This window comes from Gopherus flavomarginatus, chromosome 5 (genome assembly GCF_025201925.1).
Source record: "Gopherus flavomarginatus isolate rGopFla2 chromosome 5, rGopFla2.mat.asm, whole genome shotgun sequence".
Classification (NCBI taxonomy): Eukaryota; Metazoa; Chordata; order Testudines; family Testudinidae; genus Gopherus; species Gopherus flavomarginatus.
In genome coordinates, this window is record NC_066621.1 from 41,166,347 (window position 1) to 41,188,870 (window position 22,524).

Here is a 22,524-nt window from a genome sequence, read left to right on the forward strand (position 1 = left end):
TAATCACACTGTAATGGGACTTTTAAACTGCCTGCCCCTGTATGTAGGTATAATCCTCAGCCTGCCAATGGAAGCTGGTAGGCCCAGCTAGAGGATTTCTGGTCCTGAAAGGTCAAAGATTATTTTTAAAAATGGAATAATCAGAAACTTTAATATTTGTGTTTGAACCCAAGCCCAGGACAAAATGAAATTAATTAATCAAACATTAACTTAACCATAAATTGGAAAGGATTTAAGATATCCATAGTACTAGGGAACCACAACACTGTGGAGAGTAAAGGGTTAAAATGGCTGTATGGTTTCCAGTGTCTAGCATTAGAGAAGCATCAGTAGATGGGATGTTAGTTGCAGAGGCCTCTGTGCATGTATGTGTGTGTGAGAGGGGGGTTACTGTAGCTAATTAATTAGATCACATCCATCAATGTGTTTATCAGCAGTGTAAGATGCATCATGTCTTGTCCAGAGAAGGTCAATTGGAGGATGCTTAATGGCATGAAGTATGTGTGTGTGTGGATGCTGAATACATTCACATACAGAGTAAATTACAGTGCAGGGATGGCTCATGTTCTGTAATTATTAAGATGTTTGCTCTGGGATGAGACAGTTCAGTTGCCCTTCTGGGTGCTACCCTCTGCATTTCCGTAATGCATGATATTTTGTTGTTGTTCCTTTCTTTTGAATGCAATGTTTTCTTTGTAGGTTTAAAAGGAAAAAAAAATGTTCAAAAGTCAAGAAATTCAGTGTTCCACTATTGAATTTTACCCTCAAAGTATTGATACATATTTGCAACCTACTGATGAACTTTTTTTGACTGGGGAAGGAGCAGGGTTAAGTGTAATAATGACTGATTTTGAAGACAGGAAATGCAGAGCCCATATATATAGGATGTGAAAGTACTCTCTGATCTCTGCAATCTGCTGAGAACATTCCTCCACTTCAGCATGAAGAAGTTCTAAAAAATTCATCCTAAACAAGTTTTCTTCAGTGCCTCAAGGTAAGTCCACAATGCATAATATTTTTATTGATCTATGTCATATTATAGTCAGTTAAGTTCTACAAAGAAAGCCAGAGTCTTCTGTGCAGATAGAAAATGGATTCACAAGTAGAGAGCTCTCTGGTCCTTTTTAGATTTTTCTTTTATGCTGTGATTTCTCTTGTATGAAAACCTGAAGGGAGAACACATCATTTGCTCTGGTTTCTGAATCTCTTATAAGATTTCTGTATTTGTATGTGAGAAAATGACTGAGGCAGAACCTATAACAGGACAAAGGCAATGGTCCCTTCTGTGTCTGCAAGTGGAGGCTGAAGCTGGGCAAAGCTTTTCATTCAAAACTTTTTTTTTCTACCAAAAGTGCAGATTCATGTTGGCCAAAAAGTTTTGCAAATTAATTTTGGTGAATTGCTTTGGTCAGGCAAAAACCCAAAAACATTGTGAGGAAAACCTGAAGTGGCTTGTTTTGGCATTTCTGAAACTAAATATTTCAGCTTCTCATTTTCTTTTTTTGAAATTTCCTTTAACATTATATTAAAAAATTGAAAGGTTTAAAAAAAAAAAAAGCTTGAAATAAAAAAAGTGCTTTTGTTGGACCTAATGAATTCTTTTGATTTTTTAGAACTGCCACCAAACCAAAAAAAAAAATCAGTTATTTGCACAGTTGTAGTGGAGGAAAGACTGGATCTTCCAGCCCTAGAGAAGCCCATTCCAGCCCTAGAGAAGGAGAAAGGAATACTTGCCCCACAGCTTCCTTCTGTTTTTGCTCCTGGTCCCCGGGAAACCCTTCCACAGGATTCAAGCTCTCTTTCATTTGAGGGGAAATGGTCCTTCTCTTTGTGAACTTATCATATCTTGAGAAAGGGCCACCCTTTATTATACGCTCCTGTCCAACTGAACTTGCTGTTCTCTATCTGCCTTAATATTGCATCAAATCCATTAAACCCAAGTGTTTCAAAACAATCACAGCTATTTTACAGGCTGTAGTTTCCTGTAGCCGTGTTAATATTACTGGAGAGCCTTAACTTATGAACTTCCCTGACTTCTGCATTTTCACTTTCATCCTTCATGTTGTTTCACCATAGTGTATTTTTGAATTGTAGTACAGTGCTGTGCTTTTACTCAACAAACTGTAGCCTGCACTCTGTTCCTTCTGTTTCCCTGCTTTTGGCTCAGTGTTCAGTTTCAGTGTTTCCAGTTCACAGACAATAAGGCTTCCTTTCCCTGACTGGTAGGAGTTGAAACAAATTATCAGACTTTATAGGGCTTGTGGGCTGCTCTACATCTGGGTGAAAGGTAATATTAGTAAAAGCTTTAGAAAAACATTTTACCCATCTTACCTCAACTTCCTTCATTAAAGAGAGAATGGTCCGTACTTCTGCATTGCTGACCTTAAGTACAGAATGGCTGTTGTGGCTGGTGGTGGGTCCCGTGCTTTTTCTTGGTGTGGCATGTCAGGGTGTGGCCCCTGCCCCTATTCTTGGGCTTTGCAAGTGCCCTGGAGAAAAGGGAAAGGGATCTGGGTCTACCCCCTACTCCGGGCCCCAGCCCCTTCAGCCCCTCTGCTCTGCTTGGGCAGGGTTTCCCTTCCCCTGGCACTCCAATCCTCCAGATCAACAACAGTGCTCCTCCAAACTGCAGTCAACTCTCCTTCCCCTTTCTTGTCTGACTGAAGCAGGGGTTCTTATTAGGTCTGGCAGGGCCTTAATTGGCTCCAGGTGCTCTAATTAACCCGTAGTAACCTCTCCTTAGTCCACAGGGGATAAGACTCTGGTAATCCTAGGGTTTATATACCTGTGTCTATCACTCTTCTGCTGCTCTCTGGCCCAGCTGTATCACACTGTGTTAGTTTAATAGAGTGTAAAGAATAGCAAATATTATCCAAGTTGCTGGTTTTAGAACATAACTCTAAATGGGATACTTCATTACATTTACTCATTGCAATAAACATTCTCCCCTTCCAGATGCTATTTTCATGTTGGTGTAACTGCGAACACTGGAGTGACACCAGTACAGAGCTGATAATGTGGAACGGGGAATCAGGACCACGTAGCTCTTGGCAGCAACTTTTGGCAGACATTTTGCTGCCCTGGACGAGTTCATCTTAATTTGAATAAGTAATTGAGGTTTTGACACACATAAAAGTGTTGAGTCTCCCCAAGTGACACACGTCTGTGACGTTACCTCTGAAGATTCCAGAACTTGCCTCTCATTTCTGCCCACAAAGTGCTGCCCCATGTCATGCCCTCCCTTTGGCTGCCATTTTGTAGGTGCTTGTTGGATAAGGAAATGGGGTTTGAACATTTTTGTTAACATTTTTAGTGGTTTAAGGACACACATAATAAAAGTGAAAGAATAAAAAAATATAATGTGGGAGAGACAAGACACCACAGCCATAAGGGGACAAAACATGCAGGCATGGATCTGAAACAGAATAAGAGGAGCAGGTAGCAAAAACAAGAAAGAAGCTGAAATTACGTCTTCAGAAGACAGCCATATAAATACCATGTAATCCAGTAAAATATTTAAATTAAACTTTGTGGTCTCTGATTTTTAACAGAATGCCCTAACCCAGGGGTAGGCAACCTATGGCACGTGTGCCGAAGGTGACACGTGAGCAGATTTTCAGTGGCACTCAAACTGCCCAGGTCCTGGCCACTGGTCCAGGGGGCTCTGCATTTAATTTAAATGAAGCTTCTTAAACATTTTACAAACTTTATTTACTGTACATACAATAGTTTAGTTATATATTATAGACCTATAGAAAGAGATCTTCTAAAAATGTTAAAATTTATTACTGGCAGGTGAAACCTTAAATTAGAGTGAATAAATGAAGACTCGGCACACCACTTCTGAAAAGTTGCTGATCCCTGCCCTAACCACTGGGTTCTAACGTATTCTGAGGCAGGCTGCCCTTAATGTCTCCTGCTGAACCTGTCCCATGGTGTACTAAACATGCACTGGAGCAGGGGGAATGGACCCTGACTCTCCTGCCACCCATGTGAATGCCTTAACCACTGAGCTACAGAGCCATTTGTGCTCTCTTGGGCCAAATGACTATTAACTATGGATAGACAGTGGAATAGCTCCAACAGGAGAGAGGGAGAGACATGCCCCAGAATAGCCCAGTGGTTGGGGCACTCACCTGAGAGGTGGGAAACCCCTGCTCAGTTCCCTTCTGCACATGCTGCAGAGGTGGAAATTGACGGATAAGGACCCTAACCACTGGGCTACAAGTTGTAAGGGAAGTGATACCATCAGAACTTCTGCCTCCAGTTGTTTGTGAGGAGACAGACATAAAAGGCATGGCACTGTCTAATTTCAGCCAGTTTTAAGCTGGGGCATACAGTTGAGGTAGGCATCCTGAGGCAGCTATGCATATGCCCAGCTGTTGTGGGTTCAGCAAAGCTGTCGTCTTTGTGCTGTCACCCTGGAGGAGGGGGCAGGCTGTCCGCATGGGTTCAGCAAACTCAGAGATCAGTCATGGTGACCTCAGTTTACATGCCCTGCTTTGGTGTTCATTGGAGGAGAGCAGACCTCTTATTTCTATTGGACACTTGACAAATGGGCTCTCAGGTTTCTGTTCTTCCCCCTTTGTTTGCTGCTTCTGTGGCTGTCCAGTAAATGGTGCCAGTGGATAGCACATTTCCCTTTTCATATGGGAGAGTTTGTATGCTTTAGTCAAGGATTGTGCTTCTCTATTAACCACTACCGTTAATTGGAATGTCCCCCTTTAAGCAATACCTTTCAATGTTTCAAATTTATACATTGGTTAGGTGCTTCTTTTTCCTTTTTGTGCTATACAATTAATAGCTTCTAGAGTTCAAGAATAATTTAGAATGAAAAACCAACAAAATCCCTTATAGTTCCCCTCAATGTAGTGGAAATAGTCCATATGGTCTTTAATTATATATAAGCATTTCACATCCTTTGAGGGTCACAATAGAACAAGAGACATTATTTTGAGTGGACAAGATAGATTATCCTCATATGGAGAGAGAAGGTGCCTTTCATTCATACAATAGTTGAATATACAGCTTCAAATTTGGGATGAAAGGGAGTTGGTTTGGATGTCTTGGGGCAGCAGGAAGCTTGATCTCTGAAATCTTGGTTTTCTGGGTCTCACAACAAACTATTCCTTAAACAGTTTATCTGATTTATAGTTTCCCAACCCATGGGAACCAGATTTGTATAATTTTTGGTGGTGCCCAGAACGGGTCCAAGCAGAGCCATCCTGTCCATAGGATGGACCGGGGCAACTGTTCCGGGCCTCATGCTTCAGGGGGATGCAGGGTCCAGAGTGGCCTGGGGAGCTAGCGGGGGACATGCCGCTAGCAGCAGTAAGTGACCCAGCCCCATCCCACCCTGCTCTCCTCTGCTCTGCCCAACCTCTTCCCATCCCTGCTTTGCCCCCTCTCACTCCCATTCCACCCCTTCCCCCAAGCCTCCATCCTGCCTCTTTCCGGCTTCTGCCCCCTCCTCTGAGAGACGCAGGAAGCTGGCAGGGTGGGGCCGGCTGCAAGCATATCACTTGCTGCTGCCAGCTCCAGGCACCTGGCTACCACCCCCGGCCACCCTGGACCCCGTGTCCCCCTGAAGTGTGGGGCCAGGGGCAGTTGCCCCGGCCCATCCTAAGAATGGGACAGCTCTGAAAATATAAGCCCAAACATTGGTGGAGCCGGGCCCATGTTCCTGAATATTGGTGGACCACTGGCACTACAGACCCTTATAACTCACCACCTATGTCCCAGACACTCCCCACCCCAAATCTCTGGCACTTAATTCACTCACAGGTTCAGTAGGCCAATGGTCCTTTCTGTATAGAAAAGCAAGGTGTCTGTCATGTTCAGAGGGCTCTCTTTAGTTAGTTCAAGAGAGATGAAAGATTTGTCCATGTGTAAAGTATGAGAAACAGACAAAATATATGATAATGTGATTGCCACTTGTGTGGAAGGTGTCTAACCCAAACTCAGGCTAACACAGTTTTATGCATTTTCTAGTTAACATCCATTCCTGCAGTTTATTACATGGTTGTTGGCACCAGGTATATAGTATAAATGCAGGAAATAATTAGTATCTATTTAAAAAAATGTCTTTTAATCTTTCAGTTCCAGGTGGGTGGGTGAGGGCATTGTTTCTATAAACAAGCCACCATTCTATCTATGGCAAGGCCAGTGACTAACTGCTATAAGACCAACATAGTGCTATCAATGAAGAATTAGTTTTAATTTTCGACCTTTATTTTCAGATTCTTTATAATATCCTGTGATGGAAAGAGTGAAAAATCTAAGAATCATCTTTCTAGAAGCACTGGAAAATCTCTTGGCAGAAGAATTTGACAGATTTAAATATGCATTAACATGTATTGAGTGTGATGGAGGAGGGAAAATCCCCAAGTGTTGGCTGGAGGAGGCCAACACTCAGATGAAACTTGTGGATTTCATGTGTTCATACTATGGTGAAGATGTTGCAGTGAAGACAGCTATTTTTGCCTTGGAACTGATGAAGATGAGAGATGCTGCTGCTAATCTCAGAGTAAAAAGAGCAAAAGGTAAGGACCTAAAGAGACTGTAAAACCTGGGAGTCTGTCCCCAGGAATCTGCCTCAGGGAGGCAGAGCAGGCAGAGAAACAACAGGCTAATGGCACCATGATACACCCTTGGGATGCTCAGGACTCTGAGTCACCTTGTTACCGACCCCTTTATCTCCAGCAAGAGTAAGGTTTGCTGGTGCTTAACTGGGTGTCAATTCTGTGACATCACTGATCTATTAGCCATTCAATCTCCTCTGGCCTCTGCCAGCCCTTATTTTGCCTTACAGGGACAATCCACATAGCAGCTTGTCTGAGTCAGCTCAGATCAACTCCAGTATATCATCACAGCACTGAGATATATTTATAGTGAAAATAATCATAAGTTCATTATCCAAGGCTAAGATTTAAGAGATTGTGAGAAAGGATAACAATCGGAAAAGAAATGGTTATATATACAATAAAAAGTATAACATGCTTCTTGGCATCTAAACTTAACCCGCTAAACCCCCATTCGAGGCAGTGTATCTCACCTAAAGCAATCTCCCAGGATCTCCAACCAGCATAGCCAGGATCCATCTTTCATGAATTCAAAAAGTGTTGTCCTTTTTGCTTCCTCAGTGAAAGATGAAAGGGTGGCCCTTTGTCTCTCCTTATTTCCTGTAAAATTCATTGTTTTGTCCCTGGAGTTAAGCAAATCCCTGTGGTTTATTCCCTGGTATGCTGGTTCCATGTTGCCTTCCATCCTCATATTGATGTAATATGCAAATAGGCTTCCATTGTGTTTGTTTTCGTGCTTATTCTACACGTGAACCAAGGCAGACAGGTGAATATACATCCTTTGTCTGGTCAAAACCCTGAAAACATATTTTCTAATATATACCCACAACTCTTTAAATATCATTTCTACATACACCTCATAGTGATTAGTAGAATCAGTATGCCATGAAAGCATTTTTTAGAGAGCTCTCTTGATCCTCTTTGGATAAATGCTATGTACAAAGTGTGCTGGGTGTGGTGAGTTTGTGAAGCCTGTCAGGAGTTACTGTTGTGTAACAGTGAGCCCTTTGTCAATTGGCATTGAGGGGTTCTTGGGGTCACAGGCACAGATCACAACGTCTAAATCCCAGCAGGAAGCCAGAGATACTCAAAGCAGAGATGCCCAGAGTGGGCCACATTTGCTGACCTGCTTCATTCAGCTAACACCAGAGGAACAGAGATGACCTGTACCTACCCATCTGTGGAGAGTGTACCTAGTGGGTGCAGAGTGGGTGCCGAGGGAGTGTCCCAGACAGAGAGAGGTGGGAACAGAGTTACTGGAGCCTATCCCCAGCTTGGGGACCATGCCTTGGGGCAACAGGTACAAGGTAGAACACTTCCCAGGATGCTCTAATCCAGGGGTGGGCAAACTACAGTCCGCGGGCCACACCCAGTCCATGGGACCCTCCTGCCCAGCCCCATAGCTTCTGGCCAGGGAGTCTCCCTCAGCCCCTCCCACGCCTTCCCCTCTCTCCCGCAACCATGCCGCTGAGCAACAGTGCTCTGGGGGGCGAGGCTGCACACTCCTGCAGGAAAGCGGGCAGCATGTCTGGCTCCATCCAGGCTGCCAGACCTCTAAGTGGCATGGTAAGGGGTCCAGGGCCAGGGTTGGGGGGGTAGGATAACGGGCAGGGGGTTCTGGGGGGCAGTGAAGGAACAGGGAGCAGGCAGGGTTGGATGAGGTGGAGGTTCTGGGCGGGTGGTCAGGGAATGGGGAGTAGGGGGTTGGATAAGAGGCAGAGAGTCCTGTGGGGCAGTAAGGGGGCAGGGGGCTGGATAGGGGTCAGGGCAGTCAGGAGACAGGGAGCAAGGGGGATAAGTAGGAGGTGGGGTCCTGGGGGGCAGTTAAGGTGGGGGAATCTCTGGAGGGGATGGTCAGGGGACAAAAAGCAGGGGGGCTTAAATAGCGGGTGGGGTCCCAGGGGAGTGGTTAGGGGCAGGGGGGGTCTCTGGAGGGGGCAGTCAGGGGACATGGAGCGGGGGTGGGGGTGGATGGGTCGATGGTTCTGAGAGGGGGCAGTCAGGGGGCGGGAAGTGGGAGAGGGTTGGATAAGTGCGGGGCCAAGCTGTTTGCAGGGCACAGCCTTCCCTACCAGGCCCTCCATACAATGTTGCAACCCTGATGTGGCCCTCGGGCCAAAAAGTTTGCCCACTCCTGCTCTAACCTCACCTGGGGATGCGACAGAGAATCAAGGATCTGCAACAGGAAACAGATCACAGCATATAATCTGTCCTAGTATAATATCACCAAACAGCTGACTGGCCCCATGAGACCATTCTGGGGTTCCAGGCAGGAACTTTACCTTCAAGGTTATTTGTAATTAATTAAATAAATTTAATCAAGGAGCTAGCATACCTGGAGAGCTGCATTTCCAAAGGTCCTAGACTGCTTTTCAGTGTCCCACATGAATGTCAAGAGCTAGTGCCAATGGGGATCCACGCTTTAGTGGAGTTGCGTTAGATTCCATGTACTCTGTGATGGAGTTAAACTCAACCCTGTTACTTTCATCCCTGTTCCTCTCACCTATGATGGCACTAGAGATCAGCTGGGTTGGTTTTATCCAGGGCTGGCTGTGGGGCTCTCCCTAGAGGCCTCTGGAATTCACTCCCTGGGGCATCAGTTTAGCAGCATCCAGAGCAAATTGCAGGGAGCATATATTTTTATAAGCTTCTCTTTGCAGTGCTTGCCTTATTATTCATATCATGGTGCAGCAATTGGTGGGGAGGGACACTGTAGCCTACCCACTTTTTAACATCGGCGTAATTTGGGGGGCAGAAGGCTGCATTCTCCCCCCACAACTGTAAGGTCCTCCACCACGAAATGCAGCCCCTGCTAGTGGCACCAGCCTTAGCCTCCCCTCACCATGAATCTCTGGCCCTCTCAATGCCCCTCTCTGCTCCTCCTCCTCCTCTTGAGGCCCTGGCCCCTGACCAGGCTAGAAGCTGGAGCTGGGCACTGGTAAGAGACATCCATGGAGTCCAGGCCACTGTGGGGAGTCCCAGACACTCCACCTTCCCTGGGTGGCACACCCTGGGGAGCAGAGACGCAGTCTGGGGGCTGCTCTTCAGAATTACAGTTACAGAATAGTGAGCACTTTGCCATTTGGCACTGAAGGGCACTGAGGTCACAGTGTGTGTACATTTTGTTTGTACATAACACGTGTCTGTTAGAGTGCAGTTTGCTCTCGATGTTGCTAAACTCTAATCCTATCAGAGTTTTGTGTAAAGAGAGAAGATGGGGAGTAGGGGACCTGTGGGTCTGAAAATGGCTTTTTGTCCACTGCGTGTGTGCGCTTAACTTTCTGTGCATCTCTTTGTGGCACATGCCTTTAGTGTTCATATATGTGCATGTGCTATTCCTCGGGGAATTCTGTGCCAAAAAATTAAAAATTCTGCACCAAAAATTTAAAACTTTGCACACAATTTAAAAATTCTGAAAAGTCTGCATATTTTATTTGTCAAACAAAAGAATCTTGCCAGTTTCAATTATTTTGGTAATTTATTTCAAAATATCTGTCAGCAAGTATGTTTGTAACAATATAGACCAAAAAAAAAAGATTCTGATAATTTTTTTGACAAATAAATTCATTACTAGGCATATTAATACAGAAAGTTGGGTAATTAATTTAAATATACAATGCAGAACAGTATTTCCTGCATCTGTTAGAAGCAATGCAAATGCTTGGGAGAGTCAGAGGTAATGTAAAGCTGAGGGAGAGGGAAGGAGCCTGGGAGTGAGCCTGGAGGTTGTTGGGTGTTTGTGGCAGAAGGGTTTTCTCTTTTTCGGGGGAGGAGGGAGAATAGGATTGTTAAGGAGTTGGGAAGCCTCCCCCATGCAGACCCTGGCTGATGCCAAGCTTCTCCCATTCAGTAGGAACATCTGCCCCTGTCTCTGCACCCTCCATCCCCTTGTGTCCCTGTCAAGGTATGATTCCCCCACTCTGAACCTTAGCGTCCAAAAGATGGGGTACCTGCATGAACCCCTCTAAGCTTAATTACTAGCTTAGAAGTGATAGAGCTGCCACCACCCAAAAATATAGTGTTTTGGGACACTTTCTGTCCCCCAAACCCTTCCCTGGGGACCCCCAGACCCAAACCCCTTGGATCTCAAAACAAAGGGAAATAAACCATTCCTCTCCTTTCTTCCTCCCAGATTCTCCCCTCCCTGGGTTACACTGGGAGATCACTATGATTCAAACTCCTTGAATCTAAAAACAGAGAGGAAATTCACCTTCCCCCCCTTCTCTCCCCCTCCCAGACTCTCCCTGAGAGAGAGACAATGATCCTAACATAGAGAGAAATCAGGCTTTTCCTCCCCCACTTCTCTCCTTTCTTCCACCAATTCTCTGGTGAGACCAGACCCCGTCCCCTGGGGTCTCACACAAGAATAAAAAAACAATCAGGTTCTTAAAAAGGGAAAGCTTTTAATTAAAGAAAGAGAAAAAAGTAAAAATTATCTCTGTAAAATCACGATGGAAAATGTTACAGGGTCTTTCAGCTTATAGATACTAGAGAGAAACCTCCCCCCAGCACAAACACAAATTGCAGCAAACAGAGATACGATCCTTCCAGCAAAATACACATTTGCAAATAAAGAAAACAAACATAAATCTAATCCACTTTCTACCTATTATTTACTATTTGAATACTGGAAAGGCTGAAAGCTGAGAGCTTAGCTACACTTACTGTGCTACAGTTGCATTGCTGAGTGAAGACACTACCTATGCAAACTGGAGAGCTTCTCTCTTCGGCATAGGCACTCCACCTCCCTGAGAGGCTTTACCAACAAACAACTTTGCCAGCAATTTCACTCTAGATTCAGCCTCTGAGACTGGGGACCCTAGGGAAATTCCAGCTTTTTGTAGTATGAGGTCAGGACTAGGAAAAATTGAAGAGGGAGGTGGGAATTGATAGTTGGCAAAACTGGGCCCATCCCTCAATCCTGATTGTTGAATACTAAGTAGATCCTAGAAGGCTGGTTGTATGAGACCTGTCTAAAGAACATCCAAGAAACTAAAACATAATTTCCAGTACAGTATTTGCATTATTCCTCTGGGAGATTTTCCTTTCCTTTTTTTGTGACTCCTCATTCATCATAATTTTTTTCTTAGCGGAAGTCTAAATGTTTATGTTCAGGAGATGGAGTTTCGGAACTTTCCTTTGACTTCATGTGTTGAACACAGGATTGGTGAGAGTTACAGGTGCCCGTGGATTGAAATCACACATAGGTTATGTCTCCCTACAAGTTAGGGGTGTGATTCCCATTTTGTGTATACATACTCACACTAGCTCAATGAGGGCGAATATAAATAGTGATGTAGCTGCCATAACATGGGCGGTAGTAAGCGCACTGAGCACAAACCCTCTAGGACCCCCGGGCATATACTTGTCAAAGCTAAGTAGTGCCACCACTGCCCGTCCTACCAGCAGCTACACTACTATTTACACTCACGGTAGCTCTCATGGAGCTACTGCAAGCACATGTACATTAGTTGGGAATCACACCCATTGTCATGTGGTTCTCAACAGCCACTACTACAACTCTGTGATTTTATTCCCCAAAAAACTGAATCTTTCTAGAAACCCACTGAGGGAACTGGACAGACAGACAGAAGTGCTCATTTTCCTCTCTGTTTATTTGTCTCTTGTAGGCTGATGAATTGTGGTCTGACAGCCAGTTCCTGTGGGGACCTTGCCTCCATTCTCAGTGTCAAACCGACCCTGACTAAATTGGATCTTGCACTGAACAACCTGGGAGAGGCAGGGGGAATGAAGCTGCTGTGTGAGGGGTGAAACATCCCGACTGCAAACTGCAGAAACTGCAGTGAGCATTTACAGGTTTCCTTTCTGTAAAGAACTTGGCTGGGTATGAGGATGGTATGTGATGTCAGCTCCCTGCAGGTACAAGGAGAGGCTGAAAACTGAGTGTCCCTCCAGTCCTTGATCTGGCAGTGGCTCCCAACATCCCAATGGCCCCTCATGTTTGGAGAGTAGAAGATAAAGATGGGCCCAAACTGGAGTTATAGTTCAAAACCCCTGAAATTGAAGAATAAGTGATCTCTATTATATTATAATTCTATTTTTTTTAAAAAATACAATCTCATTCTCTTAGACATAGAGTACAGTCCAGCTTAAACACCAGCGTAATCATCTTTAAACACGTTTACATTTATTTAGTTTTAAAACAAGAGGCCCCAGAAGCCCCAGGATTGTACATCTCCCAGCTGTCTGCCTGTGGGAAGGATTCTATCTCAGGGAGTGTGATGATGCGGTTCTGGCGGGACCCAACTGAGAGCGCCAATTCATGACAAATCGCTTAAAACAGGGCAGTTACAGCCCAAGGCTGGGGTATTTCCACCTCTAATGCAACCAAACCAGCCAGACAAGAGTACTTTGGTCTCACCTCACTGGCTAACCACAAGTCACACAAGTAGACACTCCAGTTTCCCAGTATCACCACCAGTGCAACTCGTCCTGGAGATGAATGGTTATGAAAACCAACACCCCAGTAAAGGAAAACAGTTCTCTCAATTCCAAAGAACCAAGCCCCAGACCCAGGTCAATATACAAATCAAATCTTACCCACAAATCACACTGTGGCCAATCCTTTAGAATCTAATATCTAAAGGTTTATTCATAAAAGGAAAACAATATAGATGAAGCTAGAATTAGTTAAATGAAATCAATTATATAAAGTAATGGCAAGGTTCTTGCTTCCGGCTTGTAGCAGTGATGGAGTAAACTACAGGTTCAAATCAAGTCTCTGGAGTACATCCCCCACTGGAATGGGTCATTCAGTCCTTTGTTCAGAGCTTCAGTTTGTAGGAAAGTCACTCCAGAGGTAAGAAGCAGGATTGAAGATAAGATAGAGATGAGGCATCAGCCTTTTATAGTCTTTTCCAGGTGTAAGAACACTTCTTTGTTCTTACTGTGGAAAATTACAGCAAAATGAAGTCTGGAGTCACATAAGCAAGTTCTTGCATACTTTGCTGAGTACAAAGCGTATCTACCTTTTCTCAATGGGTCAGTTGTATAGCTGATGGTCCTTAATGGGCCATCAAGCAGGCTAAGCAGAGCTAACACCATCTTGTCTGGAGTGTCACCCAGAAACATAGCACAAGTTTGATATACAGACAGTACAGAGCCGATATTCATAACTTCAACTACAAAATGACACATGCATACAGACAGCATGATCATAACCAGCAAGCCATAACCTGGTCTTAGACACCTTATATGACCCCCTTTACATAAGATTTGGTGCCACTACAGGACCTTGGTTGCAACCATATTCTATATGGTCCCAGATTATATCAGTAACATCACAGGGAGGAAGAATTCTTCCTGCACATCCTTCACCCATGGAGGGAGTTGCCTGCAGCTGAACACCTTCAGGAGCTGGAGCAATTCTTTGGTTTACTCAGCTGGCTGTGCTGGACAGTGCATCGTGGGACTTTTATTGTGGTCCCCTTCTGCTCTTTCCTGACTCCTTTGCTGCTGCTGCTGCTTCTGCCCCTGAGATGGGGAAAGAAGGGAACAGACCTTATGCTTAGGGAAGTGTGATGCTGTGGTTGTGCCCCGCCACTGAAGGGGGTGCAAAGAGAGAAAGGTTTCCTGTGCTGTACTCTCCCCTTGTGCACCTCTGAGCAGCCTGGCTCAGTGTGACCTGCAACATTCACCATTTTCAGCTCCTGCCTGGCTGAGGTGTCTTTGGCCTATGGAGTACCTGCAGCGGGAGCTGAAGCTAGACTCAGCTGAGAGAAGCTACCAGTTTGTAGAAATACCTTTGACAAGTAACCCTTCTGGGGAAAAAAACTTTTACAGTCACTAATGTAGCAGGAACCCCTGAAGTCAGTGGATGGTATACCCTTCATCACATCGATCCAAATCAGGAGAGTAGGCAGGGCCAGGAAATAGTGACAGTTTCTTTCCAGCACTCCTGTGTATCAGACCTTTGTCACCTGCTGTTCAAAGAGAACTAAAACCTTTCGTTAAATGAAGCCCTCTCACTCTGGAAGAGAATTTGGCAGAGAACTGGAGGAGGAGGTGGCTGCACATCCAGATTATCCTGGAAGCAAATGTCCTTACAGAAAAAACAGTGAGATCGACCTCCTCTGTGCTGCTACATGTGGGATTCATAGTGGGACCAGGTGGATGATTTTTCCTCCCAGAATCCTATTGCTCTATGACCTCCAACTGGGGGAGAGTGAGCTGGCAAACAGGGCCTGTTCTCTGACAGGGGAATCTGGGCAGTGGAAGCTGATCTATGGCTATGATCAAGAAGAGGGCTTGATTCTTTGTTTGGGATGGGACACGGGAGCCTACTGATGGGCAAGTTTGCACTTTTGCTCTGGGAGGTTGTGACCCTCGGCAGCTCTGTTTTCACACTCTACATAGTGCAATAATATTTATGCAAAATATGCTTTGTGAACTGTCATATGATCACTAACAACATGCTGATTATTAATGTCATTAAATGCTTGTGTTAATGTTATATGTGAAGTTCTGAATTCCCCCTGTAGGATGTTACTAAAATTTGTTTGACCCAGACAATCTGGGGAGTGGGTAAATAGTTTTTTTCCAGATAAATGAAAGGCCAGTGTCCCCATCCATCCAGGTGCAGTCACAGATAATTGGCAATCACAGTCCAGTAGCCATTCACTGGCATATTGGAGGCTGCAGGAAAGATCAATTTGTATTGTAGAAAGCACCAGTGGGGAAGAAACCAGCATGGAACCTTCTCCACCACACTCGATGCTGTGAGGAAAGGTGCCAGTGCACAGAACTTTGAGAAGGTTACATTTCAAATGTTCACTGGATTATAAAAGAGAGTGGGCAAAGAACTCCAAGTTGTCTTTCACCTAAGAAGACACAGGAACCAGGAACTTTGTACTTGGTGGGAGTTCATGACCAGGGGGGTTGGTCAGTCATTGTACTGGAAGGAAGTGTGGGAAGAATCTTAGCTTGTAGTTTTGTTAAATCTTAGTCACTAGAAAGCATTTTTCATTTGTAACCATTTTGTGTTTATCCTTTATACCTGAATCACTTTTTCATTAACTTTTTTATTTAAAAGCAGAACAAGCTTATTTAATCTAAACTGGCCCAAAGCTGTTTGAAACTTAATTGAAATGATTCTTAATTCCAGTTAAAGTAATCAGCTGTACTTTTGGAAGGGCAGGGGCCAGGGCTGGGAGTTCTGCTCCTTTCCCCACTGCCCCTCCCAGCAGGGAAGGGAGCAGAACTCCCGGACCCTTCTCTTGCCCTTCTATGGAGCTGCAGCTCCAGCTGTGTGCCACAACAACAGCCCCACCAGAGGAGAGAGCTGGGGGGTGGAGTTGGGGGTTCTGCTCCTTTCCCTGCTGGGAGGGGTAGCAGGGAAAGGAGCAGAATGACGGCAGCTCCTGTGGCAGCTGTACCGCCAGCCTCCAGTCCTCCACCCCCCCCAAACCCCATCTCTGGCGCAGCAGGAGGAGGACAGAGGCCCAACTAACATAGGATGGATGTGGGGAGTGGACGGGGAGAGCGTGGGGGCTCTGGGCTGGTGGAGGGGCGGTGAGCAGTCACATGGAGGGTCACGTGCCCCCCTTAGCTGGTACCCCCCCATACTGGTAAGACATGGAATTTACTTGCACCACTACCTTGTGGGGTTCAGGGCCCAAGGTGACACAGCCCCTCACTGCTCAGGATTGCATCCCTGAACATGGCAAAGATGTTGCACTTTTCTCAAGAGATTTTCAGGTGCATTTGGGACCCACATGTCTCAGACTGGGGCAGCCACTTCAGCAGTGACTGCTGGTTCTCAGCTCACTGCTACATGTGGGGTTGGAAGTTGGCAACATATCCCAGTGAGAGCACTAAGTGGACTGCAAACTGCTGTGAATAGTCAGTCACTAATTTCAAAGTTAGTGATCCATGTGAGAATATTGCTTGGGAAAGGCACTCCCAGAACTGCAAGGTGAGACCTGTATGTTACGGACCTGGGGGCTGCCAAGTGCCATGTGTCTCATTTAACACTCATGCATTTGAGAAACCTGTCACTCCTGCCCACATTTCAGCTGGAATCCCATGCGTGCAGATGAGAAGGAAGCCAGAAGTGTAATTCCTGCTGCCAAGAGCTATGGGTCACTATTGCTTCGTATTTTTGGAAGCAGGAACAAGGGAAGTAAATGTGCTACAAAACAGCAAGGAGTCTGGTGGCACCTTAAAGACTAACAGACTTATTTGGGCATAAACTTCCATGGGTAAAACATCACTTCTTCAGATGCAGCTTCTTCAGATAAATGTGCCATGTTACCTGTTATGGATTGTGTTTTCAATGCACTGATGCACACAAGGTACGAAACGTAAACCTGATGTGTGTGCTGTTATGAGACGTTTTCCTTGGGGAAATGCCCTGGTTTTCTGATATTTGGGGTTTGCTCCTCCAGTTCCAGACGGGACAGGGGAACTGTAACTGAGTGTTTCCTGGGTATGTGCCTTTTGCCTTTGAACTTGTGCCCCTCCACACTCTGGAAGGTGACTTGCTGGGCAGCAATCGGAGCTGGATATTGTCAGAGATCAGAGAGGCTGATCTGGCATTTAGATCTGATCATGGACAGGCCTAGGCTCAGTCTGATCATCTCTGGGAAAGAGTTACCCATCCAGGGTGCAAGAATGCTCTGCCTGTGCCCCTGGGAGTCTGACCTGAGCATTGTAGTGCCCTTGGCTGTGTAGCCAGGGTGATGGATCATGATGGATGAACAGTCTGAGACAGCCATGCCCTGAGCTGTTACAAGTCTTGTAAATTAGGGCTACTGCTAGAGTTTCTAATTAAATCCTGAAATGCGGAGGGGTTTGATGTAGTTTGAGAGCAATGGTGGGATATGTTATCCTCAAATAAATACACTGATGTATACTCTATGAGTTGTAGTTTGCATGTGACATTTTCTTTCTGCCCCAGGAAGAGTGAATTCCAGTCTCTCAAACCGAGAGATTCAGGAGTGACATAACTTTGTGAAGAGCTGAAAGATCCCAACTGTAAAATACAGAGATCTTCATTTTCCACACCAATCTATGTATATTTTTGTCCACTGCTAAATTGTAAAGCCTTAGATTGTGTCAAGGCGCACATGGCCAGTGCTTCTTGGTTTGCATGCTAACGGCTAGATCCTCAGCTGGTACAAATCAGCAAAATTCCACTGACTTCAAAATAGGGTTCACACGTTTACACTAGCTGAGGGTCTGGTCTTGAACATCATTGGAAATTCAGTTGAGCTTTCTTAAGGGAAGCCATGAGACATATCTTGGTTTCTCCTGGCAGTGTAACAAAGACAACAACTCTGGGTTCATTCTTTCCATCATTTCACTTCTTCCGAACTTCACTGTATTTTAGCTACTAAGTTTCTGAACTATCCCCAGCCATACCCAGAATGCTGAGAGGCAGTCAGCCACCAGTGCAGTTACAACAGTGAAAGACTTTAACAAGAGTGTCACCATAGGTCTATGGACTCTCTAGGGAAATCCAAGCCTTGTGTTGTCAAGCTCAGGGAAAATGTGAGAGGAAGAGAGAAATTGAGATTTGGCATAATGGAGCCCATCCCCAAATCAGTACTAAGTATTCCATAGATGGCAGCTTGTTTGCTGCATCCAAAGTGGAAATGAGGCAGCAAGAGAGAACAGGCTCCTGCCATCTATGAAAGAAAAGAATAGCTTTGAGTGCAGGAGCAGTTTCATTATTTTCCAGTGAGAGGCTTTTCCCCCTTTCTTTCCCATTCTCTGGTCCCTCCTTTAATAATGTTTCTTTATTAGCAGAAGTATTTCTGCTTAGGGGATGGAATGTGGGACTTTTGTGTTAGAATAACATTCATATGTGGAACACAGGATTAATGAAAGCTGCAGCTGGATGTGGTTTGAAATTCACACACTGGCATGTGGTCATCTTCAGCCACTACTACATCTTTGTGATTTTTATTCCCAGAATACAGTTACCTTTCTAGAAATCCTAGGGAGCCCATGGAGGGCACAGGACAGACAGAAGTGCTAATTTCCCTCTCTGTTCGTCTGTCTCCTGCAGGTTGATGGGTTGCCGACTCACAGTCACTTGTTGCCAGGATCTCTCCTCTGTTTTCAGTATCAACCACACTCTGACCAAGTTGGAGCTGCGGGGGAACCTCCTTAGAGACTCAGGAGTGCAGCTACTGTGCAAGGAACTGAAGCATCCAAACTGCAAAGTGCAGAAATTGGGGTGAGTATTTACAGGTTTTCTTTCTGTAAAGAACTCGGCAGGGGGTGCAGATGGTGTCAGATGTCATCTCCCTGCAGGTATATTGTGAGGACTGGCCCCAGCTGCCAGTCCAGGGGCTCTCTGCTCCTGACCCCGCCACTGAGTATTGGCTGCAGGACCCGCGCCTGGGGCTCCACTCCTGGGTCCTGGCTGCAGTTCTGCGTCCACTTCTCCCAGTCAGGCCCCCCTTATACCACTGTCTGCATCCCTCCTCCCAGAGTCTCAGCTCCACTCCCAGCTAGGGAGGTTGAGGTAATTGGGGACCACTGGCTTTCAGCACCCCCACTGTGGAAAGTGTTCCAGCACCACTGAAAACAGTTGATGTGTTAGTGGCTCACAACACCTCACAATGTAAAGTGGGGAGGCACATGAGCATCCCTTCTGTCGCCTCTTGGACTTGGAGGAGCCTCCATTCCCACCTGTCTCCAGGGCAGCCAATCCCACCGGCATGTGCCACCAAGCCAGAGAGAGACACACCACAATGTCTCCCCAGAGATCCTACATCCTTGCGGATTCATCAGCAGGGGGAGAGGGCAGGCAATGCCTCTACTTCCATCTAAGCAGATCCCAGGGACCCTGCTCCTGCACCTTCCCCAGTGACCCCCATCCTGTGCCCAGTCTGGGGCCATGGCACTCACCCCACCCTACAGAATTACTTGCACAGGAAGGGCAGTATTAGTGGGCTTATTCCTTCACCTTTTCACTTCCCTGGTCCTTCTCGCATGAACAGAGAGCAGCAATAGACAGAAGTCCAAAGGTGCAAACAATTCAATGTTTATTGGGGTGAACTTCCAGGAAGCATGATTCCAGTTTCCTTCCTCAGTGTCCCTCTTCCCAATTCTGACACCTCAGAGCCTTGCCTGTGTTCCTGTTCCCATTCCCTGTTCCCATTCTTCCCCCCTTAGTGAAACATGATTCCAATTCTCCCACTCTCATTCCCTGTTCCCATTCCCCCCTTACTTCCTGATTGACTGCAGACTATCTAGTAAAACTTGAGTTCTGCTTAGCTATACCTTAACCAATCATTTTACTGAAATTTAACTAACCATCCTAACATACTGTAACGTGGTTATTTAACCAATTATATCTCACCACCTTAATTGGTTTACACCCTGCAAAATTAATTATACTGCAGCCAGAAACAATCACAGAACCAGACGGAGATTATTCAGACAAACAATAGGGAAGTTGAGATGACAGTGATAGAACAATACAGAAACAAGGATTTCACATCCCAGCTATTGATAAGTGAGTTCTTGTCAGACAGGATGCTGTCAAACTAAGTTTCCTTTTACATCTTCTAGGCTCTCCCCTTTCTCTGGAGGTGATAGGAATATCAGGACAAGATTGTATTTCTAACAGCCCAATAGCACCTTATTTCAATGTGACTTGTTTGGAATGTGAGGATGTGACCATATACTTCCCAGTTTATGGCTGGCCTCTGCTGCTTAGCTGAAGGCCTTAGCCTAAGAACCAGGCCTCAGACTGTCACAGTAAGAAAAGGCCCTTACGCAGACAGTGATTTTGATTCTTTCTAGCTAAGTGATAAGAATACACCTAAATTCTTAAAGTATAGGCCTTTACAGACAGGCCTGAATATCTATATCCTAACAGGGCTATGTCTGTCCTTCCACTGTGCTCCCCCGGCATGTTTCTGGCTTACTCAGCCCCTTTCCCCAGCAGCCAGACCCAGGCAGGGTGTGGACGGGCAGGGGGGTTGCAGCTCTGGGTTGCTGTCTCTGTGCAGCGTGGTGGCTGTCTGAGAATGATCATGGCTCAGGAGGCAGCAGCAGCCTGCCTCCTCCACTCCTGGCCAGGGCCTGGCTGGCCAAGCAAGCTGGAGTCTCCCCTCCCTGCAGCATGTTTCTGGGCTGCTGTCGGAAGCCCTGGTTTGCCAGCTTACTTGGAGAACTCTCTCTGAAGTCTGAAATCACTAGGGGTGAAGAATGCAAAATTAGAAAGCTGATTATACAGCTACCCAGCCTTTTGGGGCTTGACTTCCCAGGGAAAGGGGCAGTGACTAGCGTTATCTGTTTTCAGGAGCCTGGGAGACAAAATAAGAGTTTAGAATAAAAGGCTGAGTTTATCTCGACAGGGGGATCTTCTTTTTGATACAACAAATAGATGTAACCTTTTATCCAAAGCAAGACCCCATCCTGCTGAAGGGTTGGAAAACTGGAACCTGCCTGGGTCTCTATAGGACTGATGAGGGGTGGGAGCGGCTACTCGTAAACCATTTAGATCCTGTTAATTTTTTTGTTTTCTCTTTGTTTTTGCCCTTAAATCTGCTTTGAGAGAGCCGGTTGGTCACTGGTAGGTCACAGTCATAGGCTTTGGAGAGAAAGCAAAGCCCAGGGACTGCACTTAGACATTCTGGGGATAATCAGAATGCAACTGCCAGCTTTTTGCCACAGCCTACACACCTGGTCAGAAGGGAACGGGATGTGGGTCCCTGCCTAGAGAGAGGTGACAGCTAGAGGCCTGAGTAGTTTTCCTTGAGCAGAACACAGAAAGGGCCAAAGGTGCAGTTAACCTAAAACACTGACAGAGAAGAGTGAAGGGGCTTGAAATGTCTCATTCATTCTTGGTACAGAAATTGGTCAAGGGTGAAATGCAAGCAGTGGGGCTTAGGCAGGATGTCACACCCAACACTGGTTTCTCATTGGCCAAGGGGGGGATTTGGGACAGGGCCTGGGGTAGGAATTGTGGGCCATTCTCAATGCTGATTGGTCAGGTAGTGAGGGATGGTGGGGAGGCCACCTGTCAGAACAGCTGTGAGGAGTCCCTTTCACATCAGGATTGCTCTTCTTTGCCTTTTTCTCTCCTGCAGGCTGAAGAATTTCCTTCTCACAGGGGCTTGCTGTGAGGATCTCGCTGCTGTTATCATCAGTGGGAGCCTGATAGAGCTGGAGCTGGGTATTGATCATCTGGGAGATTCCGGAGTGCAGGTGCTGTGCGAGGGACTGAAGCACCCTGACTGCAAACTGCAGAGACTGGAGTAAGTAACATTTGGCTGTGTGTTCAGGGGTCCTTACCTAAAGCACTTGACAGGGTGTGTGATTAGTGTCTGTCATCTGCTCCCTGCAGTGACATGGAGAAGCTGAGAGTTCAGGGTCTCTCTAGCACTTGTGTCAATGGCTCACAACATGCTCCAACCTGAAAAATGGAAAATTTTAAGTAAAGTGAGGCCCACACCAGCAGCTCAATCTGCTGCCCATTGGTATTTGGTAAATCAATGTTTTTATTTCCCCCCCAAAAAAACCAATTCTTAATAAAATGCATTTGTTTTGAAATAGCCCTTTCAGCTAACTGCCTGCTTTATAGATTGTTTGAATGACTTTTGACACCTTGAAATATTAATTTGAAATTAATTAAAGGAAAAGAGGCTCTCAATTTCCTCATCTGAGCTGAACTATCCAATCAGCCCCAGCCACATGGGTCCTGTCTTTGAAGTTCCCAGAGTTGGGGTTGAAGGAAGCTGATCACAGCCGATCACACCCCCGGTTTGGAAAAATACCCTTTAAAGTGAAGCCTTATGGGAACGTGGGTGTGTGTCTTTATACTTGCAAACAGGGCAGGTGAGAGCAGGTGCCATTATTGGACTCACCATAAAAAAACTAAACCCTTTGGGGATAGTGATGGTTCTGTAAGAACTTCCAAAACTAGAACTTGGGGGTTCTGGGCCACTGTTGCTCACATATC

At 45.8% G+C, this 22,524-nt stretch overlaps 2 protein-coding genes across 2 annotated transcripts in view; both read left to right on the top strand.

Moving 5' to 3' along the window:
* Positions 1 to 22,524, top strand: part of LOC127051022 (NACHT, LRR and PYD domains-containing protein 3-like) — an 86,431-nt gene that overhangs the window by 47,018 nt on the left and 16,889 nt on the right. Inside the window, exon 10 of the mRNA XM_050952810.1 lies at positions 21,653 to 21,820. The gene's annotated coding sequence lies outside the window, so the exon portion shown is untranslated. The remainder of the gene's footprint in view (positions 1 to 21,652; positions 21,821 to 22,524) is intronic.
* Positions 1 to 22,524, top strand: part of LOC127051008 (NACHT, LRR and PYD domains-containing protein 3-like) — a 572,024-nt gene that overhangs the window by 46,944 nt on the left and 502,556 nt on the right. The window lies entirely within an intron of this gene.